The sequence below is a fragment of the Castor canadensis genome, chromosome 11, assembly GCF_047511655.1.
Source record: "Castor canadensis chromosome 11, mCasCan1.hap1v2, whole genome shotgun sequence".
Lineage (NCBI taxonomy): Eukaryota > Metazoa > Chordata > Mammalia > Rodentia > Castoridae > Castor > Castor canadensis.
Genome location: NC_133396.1, coordinates 85027482 through 85039432, shown reverse-complemented (window position 1 = coordinate 85039432; position 11951 = coordinate 85027482).

The following is an 11951-nucleotide window of genomic DNA, read 5'->3' as shown; positions in this document are numbered from 1 at the left end:
GAGGAAAACTTGCTTAATGGGGAAGATGATGGATTCCATTCTAAAGATATTAAGTTATTAAGTCCCAGATGCCTTTGGGACAGCCAGAATGTGTCAGCAAGGACTAGAACTGAGAGATGTGGACTGAAGGTACAACATTGGAATTCATCTCTGTATGGTATTTTAAAACACTGAGGGTGCCTCAGATCACTTAGAGAACATCTGTAAAGCGAAAAGAGTGATGGTCAGGGGAGACTCCAGGGAGAAGGTAAGACCTCACAGAAGCTTAAAAAGGGAATGATGAGAGATATATAAAGGAATGATGAGGGCTAGAAGAATGATGAGGGCTAGAGACATTGCTCAGTGATAGAGCTGACTGCCTTGTAGGCAATTGGCCCTGGGTTTGATCCTCAGCACTGGAAGAGAGAAAACAAAAACACATATCAAAAAACCCACAAAAGAATGATGAGTGTGTGATATCATTAGTATCATTAAAATAAATACTTTTTTTTCAAGGTTGGGTCTTGTTATATTGTTAAAGTGATTATCAAACTCCTGGCTCAAGTGATCCTCCTGCCCCAGCATCCCAACTGGGACTATAGATACACACTATGATACCTAGCTCTAAGAATAAGTTGTAATCCTAGCACTTGAAAGGCTGAGGCAGGAGAATCATGAGTTTCCAGCTAACTGGGGCTACATAGTGAGCTGCTGTCTCAAGAAAAACAAAGAATAAATTTTAAGGATGTGATAAATTATATAAAATGTAACAGAGGATGCTGTAATATGCAGTGTAAAGGAAAACACGTTACGTTTGTTCACTTAGATATCATTTTGGGAGTTGGAGGCAATTTCCTTGAATACCCAAGGAGAATATTCAAATAAGACAAGGGCAGGACCAGGAGAAATTATTGACTAGTCTCACATACAAATATAAATTCATGAAAACTAAATAAAACATTTGTAATTCATTGAAAATACAATATAATCAAAGAAGGTTTAATTCCACAAATGAGTGATACTTTATTTTTTAAAACCTATTGACATAATTCACTATAATATACAATTAAGGGAGAAAGTTAAGTGACCATTTCAATAAATACAGAAAAAAAATAATGCTTAAGATTCATTTTGTGATTTCAAAATATCTTTCTTAGAAAACTAGAAATATATCAGACCATCCTAAATACTGTTTTTTAAAACATTCCAGCAAACATTGTACTTGATGGTAAAATAATGGAATCCCACTCTAGTCAGGAACAAGGCATGGAGATTGCACTCATTCAACATAGTTCTGGGGTTTCTAACCAATGTAGTAAAGACAAGAAAAAAGTATAGGGATGAAATGAAGGAACAAAATAATCAGATTCATAATTTTCTTCTACACAGGATATTCCTGACATTCTTTTCACATTTTATTAACACCTAGAATTCTTTGAGGTTGATGGACACAAAATCAGTATTCAAAAATTAATAGTTTCTGCTAATGCAGATACTTTAAAGTGACAGAGGCCAATAGGAGAAGGGGACCAGGAACTACAGAAAAGGTTAGTTTGAGAAGAATTAATTTAGAAGGTAACACACATGTACAGGAAAGCAATGCGAGTCAACTCCCTGTATAGCTATCCTTCTCTCAACTAGCAAAAACCCTTGGTCCTTCCTATTATTGCTTATACTCTCTCTTCAACAAAATTAGACATAAGGGCAAAATAGTTTCTGCCTAGAAACGAGGGGGTAGTGGGGGAGGGGGAGGTGGTGGGGTGGCTAAGGGAGGGGGTGGGGGGAAGGGGGGAGAAATGACCCAAACATTGTATGTACATATGAACAAAATTTAAAAAAAAAGAAAAAAAATTAATAGTTTCTGTACAGCAGCAATAACCAATTAGAAAATCTAAACCACTACCTAAATTATAGCCATAGCAAAAGCCATAATTTACTCAGAAATAAATCTAACAAAAATGTCTAAAACCTAGATGAAACATAAAACTCTATTTATGAGTATAAAATAGAAGAGAGACACAATTTCTTTAACAGAAATGATATTATAAGGAAGAAATTCTTCCTAATTAATTATACATTTAACATCTTACAAACAGAATCCCAACAAGAAGTTTTGTGGAATCTGACCAGCTAATTTAGAAATGCTCATGGAAGAGTACAGGGCCAAAGTCAAACAGACAATTTTAAATAAAAATGGAGAGGAATTGAGATGGTATGGCATTAGAGCTAAATAGGCAAGTGGTCCAATAGAACAGGGAAGGGAGCAGCAAGTGTGAGAACTTAGGGTGTGGCAGAGTTTACAAGACAGTGGGGAGAAGTTGAACAATTCAGTAATGGTCCTAGGTCAATTAGCTATTTATATCCAGAAAATTAGGTCCTAATTTCTCACCATATGCATAAGTATCAGGTAGATTAAGGATGTCAATGTGAAAAGGAGAAAAATAAACTGGTCAGACGATAATGGAGGAGAATACATTCCCTACTAGGGTAGGGAAGGGCTTTTAAGGCATAAAAAACTTAAAGCATTTAAACAAGTTGATAAATTAAAATTGAAATTTCTATGTGAGAAAAGATACTATAAACACTATTAAAGGATAAGAAAATATCTGGGATTCAATAAACTGACAGAAGATTAGAATACAGCCTAGAAATAGGGAGAACTTCTATAAATCAACTAAGAAAAAGGTAAGGTAAGGTTAGGTATGATGGTGCATGCCTGTAATTCCAGCACTTGGGAGGCTGAGGTAGGAGGATCTTGAGTTCAAGGCTAGCCTGGGCTACATGAGTAGACCCTGCTTCAAAAAAAAGACAAAAATTAAGTAAAAAATCATCAAAGCACATGAATAGAACCCAAATTGCTAATATCATGTGAAAAGGTGCTTAACTTCTCCGTTAAAAAGTTAGATTCAACCACTCCTAGGGATATACCTAAAGGAATGCAACTCAGGTTACTACAAAGGCACCTGCACACCCATGTTTATTGCAGCTCTATTCACAATAGCCAAGTTGTGGAAACAGCCAAGATGCCCCACTACTGACGAATGGATTAAGAAAATGTGGTATTTATACACGATGGAATTTTATTTCTGCAACGAAGAATGAAATTTTGTCATTTGCAGGTAAACAAATGGAACTGGAGAACATCATCTTAAGCGAAGTTAGCCAGGCTCATGTTCTCCCTCATATGCGGATTATAGACCCAAAACAAATGCAATAATGTTACTGGACGTGGGTCACACACTAAGGGGAGAACATGCACAGGAAGAATAGGGAAAGGAAAGGAAACCTAAAACTTGAATGTGGTTGATGTGCTCACTGTAGAGGAGCCAATATAGTAATCTTAAACTGGCAGAAGCCTCTATGGAAGAAATCTGGCAGAGATGAACCAATGTGGATTGTAATACACATGTGCATGGAAGCAGCACAAGGAATCTCTCTGTATAGCTATCCTTATCTCAACCTAGTAAAACCATCATGATTTTCTTATTATCTTTTATGTTTTTTTCTTCAACAAAATCAGAGCACAAGAGGGCAGAACAGGTGGGAGGTGCCCCAAATAATGTATACACATGTAAGTAAAAATGATAAAATAAAGTTTAAAAAACAACAAAACAGCTGCTCAGAGAAAACAAAAAAGTTAGATTCAGCTGGGAGGTGACTCACACCTGTAATCTTACTGATTTGGGAGGCTGAGATTAGGATGATCTTGGTTTAAGGCCAGCCCAGCCCAGGTAAATAAATCATGAGATCCCATCTCCAAAATAACCAGAGAAAAATAGACTGGAGGTGTAGCTCAAGTAGTAGAGCTCCTGTTTTGCATGCATAAAGTCCTGAGATCAAACCCCCAGTCCCACCCAAAAAAAAAAAGTTAAATAAATGCAAAGGTTTTTATTTATTTATTTTTATTGCTGTGCTGGGTGAGGGTACATTGTGGCATTTACAAAAGTTCTCACAATTTATCAAATATATCATACTTGAATTCACCCCCTTCACCACTCTCCTTTATCACCCCCGAAAATGCAAAGTTTTAAGTTGGATTATTTTTCATATATAATGACAAAATTTAAAACTCTGATAATGCTAATATTGGCAAGGATGTGAAGAAAGAAACTCTCAGATTCTGCTATAGAATATAGTAATATAGAAAGAAATTTAAGTTATTTTGTAGTATTAAATGTATGTAAACCAAACTACCTAACAATTCAATGTAGACATATATCTAGAAGAACACATATCTATGACCACAGAGAAGTGCTTATGGATGGTTACTCCTTTACTTTTTGCAGTATTCAAAAAGTGGAAACTACCATCAATAGTAGAATATATAAATTAATGGTGGGCTATTTTTATTAATATAAAGCTATACAGCACCCAGGTGTTGGTGGCTTATGCCTGTAATCCTAGCTACTCAGAAGGCAGAGATGAGGATTGTGGTTTAAAGCCAACCCAGGCAAATAGTTTGTGAGCTCCTATCTCTAAAATATCCAACACATACACAAAAAAGAACTGGTGGAGTGGCTCAAGTGGTAAAGCACCTGCCTAGTGTGAGACCCTAAGTTCAAACTCCAGTATCACCAAAAACAAAAAACAAAAAAACCTATGCAGCAGTTAAAATGAAGGGACTAGGTATACAAATAACATCATAGATAAATCTTGAGAACATAATCCTGAATGCAAAAGATAAATTCTAAAATATGATATGTGTATAGGCATTTAAATTTTAGAGAGGCACAAAACAAAAATTCAATTAAAAAAATCAAAAGATTCACATATGCACATGTGTGGGAAAGATACTTACCAACCATAGAAGAGTAAGGACCTCTTGGAAGCTAGAACAGAAAGGGATTGGATGGAGTACAAAGGAAGGGAGCTTCAGCTCTCTTTATAACACCCTTTTTTTTTATGGTGGTGCTAGGGTTTGAACTCAGGACTTACACACTTGCAAGGCAAGCACCCTACTGCTTGAGCCACACCTGTAGCCTTTTGCTCTGGTTACTTTTGAGATAGGGTGTTGCTTTTTGCCCAGATAGGCCTGGAACCACAATCCTTCCAATCTCAGCCTCTGAAGTAGTTAGGATTACAGGTGTGAGCCTCCAGTGCCTGGCTACCTTATTTCTTTTTTAAAAATCTGAGTGGAAAACAAAGAGGAAGTAGAGATAGTGAGTACAGCCTTCTCTTTCAAAAAGTTCAGATGGAGAAAACAATAGGAATTGAATGATGGCTTGTGAATGATGCCAGGTTGGAAGCCCCACCTACCCAACATTTTTATTATGACAGTTTTTTAACCGTACAGAAAAGTACTGTGGACATCCACATACCCACCTCCTAGAGTTTCCAAACAGCATTTTGCTTTACTTTGTTTATCACATAGCTATCCATCCATCCATCTATCCATCCATGCATCCATCCATCCATCCATTCAGCTTACGTGTTGGCTGCATTTCAAAGAAAGTTTCAGACGTCAGTGCACATCTTTGGTCAAGAGCTTTCTGATGAGATGGGAGAGATGAACACATAAATTCAAAGAAGGAGCCAGTGTTGAAGGTATGGTTGAAATAAAAATAAAAATAATTGCTTAAACCCTGAAAGAGGTGGGAAGGTCTGGCCTTTGCAAAAGAGGAGGAAAAGATGATGGAAGCATGGGTATGTTGAAGGAGATCTTGCTCCATGGCTTCAATTTTTCACCTAAAAATAGGATGTAGAAACATTGGTTGAGGATGAGAGTTGGAAGTTGATTAGGTCTTGAGGAGAAAGACAAAGATTAGGTATATTTACTGGGAGAGGAATAGGAAAGGAAATTAATTAAAGACAAATTAAAGATCCGTGGAGTCTCTGAAGGCCCAGTTGAGCTTGATTCTAGCAACACAAGGCTCTAGGCCATGTGATTTTTCTCTAGTCTTAAATTGTTTGAGAAAGAGGAGCAAGCAAAGCAGACTGAGAATGATCCAGGATTGATGCAGCAGGACAGGATACAAGGTAATGAAAAGGTCTTGTGTTAGACTGCTTTGCATTACTACAATTAAATACCTGGGGCAGCTGACTTACAAAGAGAAAAGGTTCATGTAACTAACAGTTTTGGAGATTCAAAATCCAAGATGAGGCAGGTGTGTGTTTCGGGGGCGGGGGCAAGCATTGACTTGGCTTCCTGTGAGGACAGTAGATGGCACATCATGATGGAAACAAATGTAGGAGTAATTTTATACATGTGGAAAAGAAGCAGAGAGTAAAAGAGAAGCCAGGAAAAGCCAGGCTTACTCTTTTTATAACAATCATCTTGTGAGAGTCACATGAGAACCACCAAAGTACCACATATGAACAAGGTATCTCACATCCCCAATGACCTAAGGACCTCCCACAAGCCTCACCTCCCAAAGTTTCCGCCACCTCCCAGTAGTGCTATCTCAGGGATCAAGCCTTTAATCACAATGGACTCTTGGGAGTCATTCAGACCTCACTCAAAACCTGACAAGTCTGGTGTAAGTACTTCAGATGGTCAATAGTTATTCCCAGACAGGGCATGGAACTGAGACAGTCTAGAAAAGGCTGAACAACAGAACGAAATGAAGAAATAAACAGATTTGGGTTCTCAACTTAGAGAAAGCCCTGTCCTAACTAGGCTCATTGTCACCCCTCCAGACACACAGAAATGCTTCTGGTCACCTATGCCCTCATCGCCTTAGTGGTTCACATCTGTCTATCACTACACACCCCCTCCTCACTCCTTGTGCCTGTCACTACAAACCCTCTAATCATCCTTTTCACTGAACTATCTGGAGTCATTACCGTAAATAATTTACTGCACCTTCTTAGTATTTTTTTCCTTGGAAGTGTACTCTTCATTTCCTTGCCTTGATTTGAGGGGCTCTCATTCAAGGGTAGGATTTGCCTTGCAAATTCTTCTGATTAAGGCTGTTCATTCTCCCATGTACTATGCTTTATTGTGCTGTAGAGGGGGTTAGGATACAGAGGCTGGCATCTGGCTGACTCTCCATTGATGCTACCAGACCATGAGTCTTTAACTCTCTTTTTAAAAATTTTTGATGGTACTGGGGTTTGAACTGAGGGCTTCATACTCGCTAGGTAGGTGCTTTACCGCTTGAGCCATGCCTCCAGCCCCTCTGTAATTCTCATATGAAAGTTCATCCTTCTCTTATGAGTTCTCTCTATCCTTTCTTCCTCCCTGTTACTCACCAATCTCCTAGTCACTTCCCTTCACTCCCTGAAGACTTTGGAAACTAACTTACAGTTAAGTTATCTTCTTGATATCATTTCATTGTACCAGCCTAGCAGTTGGTGTCAACCACTGACTTATAATACTTCAGCTTCCTAATTTCTATACCTCCTTGAATCTTGTGACTTTCTCCTCCAATCTACTTTGGTTATCTGCTTCCTAGAACCACATTTTGTATCTTATCATCACTCAGACATTACACCTCAGCAATCTTAATTCCCAGTGTCCTACTTTCTGACTACTTGCTTCTAACCAATAGAAAAATGACCTTCCTGAATCTTTTCAGGTTTCCTATTCTCAATACTAGTGATCCATACTGATCAATAATGGGGAGAAATTTTGGGAGCTTCTATGGTCACCTCTAGGCATATTTAGTATATTTCAGGTATTTTTGGTCTTTTTTGTTTAAAAATAATAGCAAAGTTTATTAGGAAAGGAATTTAGTATCATAGGATAAAAATGGGGGGAAATGGGGAAAAAGGAAGAAGCATTTCCTCTCCCCATGCAGGAAATGGGAGTAAAGATTCCAATTTTTTTGGTCTTTGTTCATAAAAGTCTTAAATAAGCTCCAGCTATTATGACTGATATCTTTTCATGTTTATTATAAAGAGACAAACAGAAAATAGGCCAGTGTAATCTTCACATACTGACCAATTACTGTGGTATTGCTCTCACAATAAAAAGAGGACAACAGAATCACTTAAAAAACTCTCCTCTAGAATCACTGGGCTCTGATTTTTTAATTTCATCTTTTAAGGACTCATTAGAATCATAAAGCCAAGGAAGTGATAATTTTCTTTGGCTAGGGCAAACTAACTTGGTGTTTCTATAGTTACTAGAACACAGAAATTAATCTACTAAAGATTACCCCCTCACATATAGTGTTGGTTAATAGATGTTTGAAACTGTGTATCTGAAGCAGAGGTAGATCACTCAACAGATGTGGTGTTCAGGGCATTGGTAAAGTAGGAACTCACAAAACCCTATATAAAGCTTTTAAGAATTTTAAATTTATAATTTCTGAAAAAATTCTGTAGTTGTCATCTGTGGGGAAAACATAACTTTGTTGCTTTCCCTAACACTTGGTAATTTATTTTTAAATTACATGGGGTGAAGTAGGGCACCTTATTATTTTCAGTGCTTAAGACCTTAAAAGGTTTTAATTAGGTTCTGATGTCAGAGGCCATTGTGGTTCCCTCTGTGTGTTTTTATTCTTTTTGCATTCTTGTAATTGAATGCTGAGGTGAGGTCATTATTTTGAAGGAGTTTTTGCCAAGAAGAAGTAACTGGTTGAGATCTGTTTCTCTCTGGCCTGTTCCACTGCACTCCCAAAAAATAATGGTTGGTACAAGCAGTGGTCTTCTCTTAGGGAACATGGATCGGGTATAAAGGGGCACTTACAAAACCCAAGAAGATTTCTTAATTGTTTGGTGGGGGAGTACTGGTGCCTGCCTAAGATCATGCACTTTCTAATTTACAATCACTGTCAAATGTTGCTGTAAAGAATTAGTGCTCCTTAAATTCTCCACAGCAAACCCAATTCCTCCATTTAGAATACTTACATTCTTTTTACCTGAGCTACTTTAAAACTTGACTTATGCTACTGCTTTGGTTTTTATTCAACATCTTTCTACCAAGAATTCAGTAGAATGAGTGGCAGCCACCCAGCCATTTGAGGCTTGGGCTCCTGTACTCCAGAACAAAGAGTCTAAGAAAGTAGAGAAACAGTTACTTTAAAATACAGACCCCTTTTAGGGAATAGGGAATATATTTTCTTTTATTGTATTAGATTCTCTTTAAGACTCAGGATGTGGGATGCTATCTTGATGAGGGACAGACAAGGTTGAAAAGGGGAAAATACTGAGCAATGAGCAACAGCTGAGAGCTACAAAGATAGGGCCTGTGCTCATGTATAAATAGAAATGTTGCTGCTACCCTGATGAATCAGACCAGATGTTTCTCTAATGTCTCTGTTTGGTCCTATGGTTAAAAAAAAAGTACAATTTTGCTAAAATTATATGTGGGCCTAGGAATGTGGTACAAATGCTTTAAGCTTAAATAATATGTAAAAGAATAAGATTACTGAGAAAATCTGTATCAACAAGAAAAATATCCAGCTAGAGGACAGAAAAGGGTGGGAAGTAATTAATCTTTTGATAGAGCTGATGAATTGAGATTCAGGAGATCTGAATTTGAATCCTTCTTGTGACACTAGAAATATGACCTTGGCAAGTCAAGTCACTTTTATTTATCTATTTTTGTAAGATGAGGTCTTGCTATGTTGTCCTGGCAGAAGTTGTACAAAAGACTATACTACAATATATACTGGGATTGATTACAGAAGACAAACAGGAGCAAATGGTATGGAAATTTAGAGGAGGCCGAAGCCATTGCCAGCTCGGAAGATATGGAATGACTTGATTGAAGAGGATATTGGTATTTGATGGATCAATTTCTGGCAGGCAGAGATGGAGAAGAGGAGACTGCAGGTGAAGAAACAATTAGGCAGTGGCAAGGAGCAAGGAAAGTGTGAGTTATGTTTGGGGAACAGTGAGCCATTGCAGTTAGCTAAATAGAAGCAAGGAGTGAGGTAGCAATGGTAGTTTGGGATCACTTTTGGGAGGCTCTTTTACACTCAGGATGAAGTGCATTTTACTTAGTCGGCAGTAGCGAGCTAATTTTTTTGTTTGTTTATGGTTTGTGTTTTGGTTTTTGAGATATGGCCTGGTCTGGACTGTGTCCTAGAATAATTCACCTACAACAGAGTATAAGAGAAACTGGAGGTGGAGAGTCCTCAAGGGAAAGAGGACAGCTGACTAGATCTGAGTCAGGAGAAGATCAGTAGGAATAGAAAGCCGGGTTGGGTTTGTGCAAGCTAGGGTGGAGGAGAGTACTCACAGGTAACTCCATGTTAAGCAAGTCTGAAGTAGAACTTACTAGCTCCTTTAACATGAAAAGAGAATTCAAGAAAAGGAAGGGTATTTGGGCAAGGGGAAAGGGGAACACGAAGAGATTATTTGCCATCCATTGAGTATAAAGTCCAGTAAACAAACCTTGGTGGAGGTGTTCCACTCTTAGGAACTTCTGACTGGACCTCAGTACTTTGGATGAGGTTGGAGATGGGTATCTCAAAATCACTATTATTCAAGTGAGCACTGAAATCACAGAAGTGCATAGATCACCAAGAAACTGGAGAGTGAGGTGGAAGAAAACAGAGAAGAGTCTTGGGGAAACATCTAAATTCTCTCCTAATGGGCAATATTATAGAATATGATTGGGAGAAAACTATATTGCTATGTCCAAGGGGAGAGAAAATACAGAAAGTGGGTGCTGGTGAACCACAGTTTAAAAGCTGCATTATCATTTTGGGAACTCACTGCTGAGAGGTAGTGCCTAACCAGTCAGGAAGGGGACTGGCTGCAAGAAACTAGTCAACAGCATTTGTGAAGAGGGAACTCCTTATGTGTGGCGTGTGTGTTCTCTGACAAGTAAATGGAAGAGAAAATAGGATACACACCTGGTCCTCAGGTTGTGATAGCCAAGATTCCAAACTCTTATCTCTCCTTAATGTTAGTAATGTGTACTCAGGACCAATGACATCTTCTTACTTTCTTTTAGAAATTTCAGACTGTTGCCAGCTTTTGCTTTTTAGGCCATTAACTAGGTAATTTATTATTTTTGTTCTCCACAAGTTTCCAATTTCAGCTCTCCCCTGTCCTGGTTATTGGGTTTGATTCTTGGGGTTATAAGTTCCAATGACAATAAATATGTAGATCGCCTCTGAGTTTAGTGTCCACAGCTCTAGAGCAGGGAGCAAGGAAGAGGGGAGAGGGCAGGCAGGGAAATGAGACTTCTTTTGTAGTTCACACAGAAAGGATGATTTGCAAACTACAAGGTAAACTAAGATTTCATCAGAAAAGATTTCTCTCTCATTAAAATCTGAGATTACACTATGGAGATACCACTGGTATAAATACAAATGGGAGTAACTGCCTCCTAACAATGCAAATTGGCTTATAACTTTCTGCTCTATTGTTCTTAATGATAATAATTTACAAATACATCAAAATCTTCCCCTTTTGTTCCACAAATATCAGAACAACTCCACCTGCTTAAAAAAAAAAAAGACAAGAGTTTCAATGTCAGTCTACTAAGTTTCTATCTTTAAATAGATTGGTTAATAGAATTCTATGCTTCTAGTTTTCTCACTGGCTAAATGATGGTTTAAGAAATACTGGTTCTGAGTGGGGCACTGGTGGCTCATACCTAGCTACTCAGGAGGCAGAGATCAGGAGGATTGTGGTTCAAAGCCAGCCAGGGGCAAATAGTTCTTGAGACCCTATATTGAAAAAAACCCATCACCAAAAAAGGGCTGGTAGAGTAGCTCAGTGGTCAGAGTGTCTGGCTAGCAAGCATGAGGCTCTGAGTTCAAACACCAGTGCTCCCCGCCAAAAAATACTGATTCTGGGTTTGCGGAGTGGATCAAGTGGTAGAAAGTGTGAGACACTGAGTTCAAGCCCCAGTACTGACAAAAAGAAAAAGAAAAAAACAACAAACAAACAAAAAAGAAATACTGGTTCTGCTTATCTCATAGAATTATTATTAAGGTTGTGAAGGTATTTTCTTTCTAAGGTGTGAGCATCAGATAAATTCCAGACATACTGTTACCTAGGTAAGAAGATGATGACCTGCAGCTAGCCTGAGCTCAGGATAAGGAGGTGAAGTGCGGACCAGTATTTAG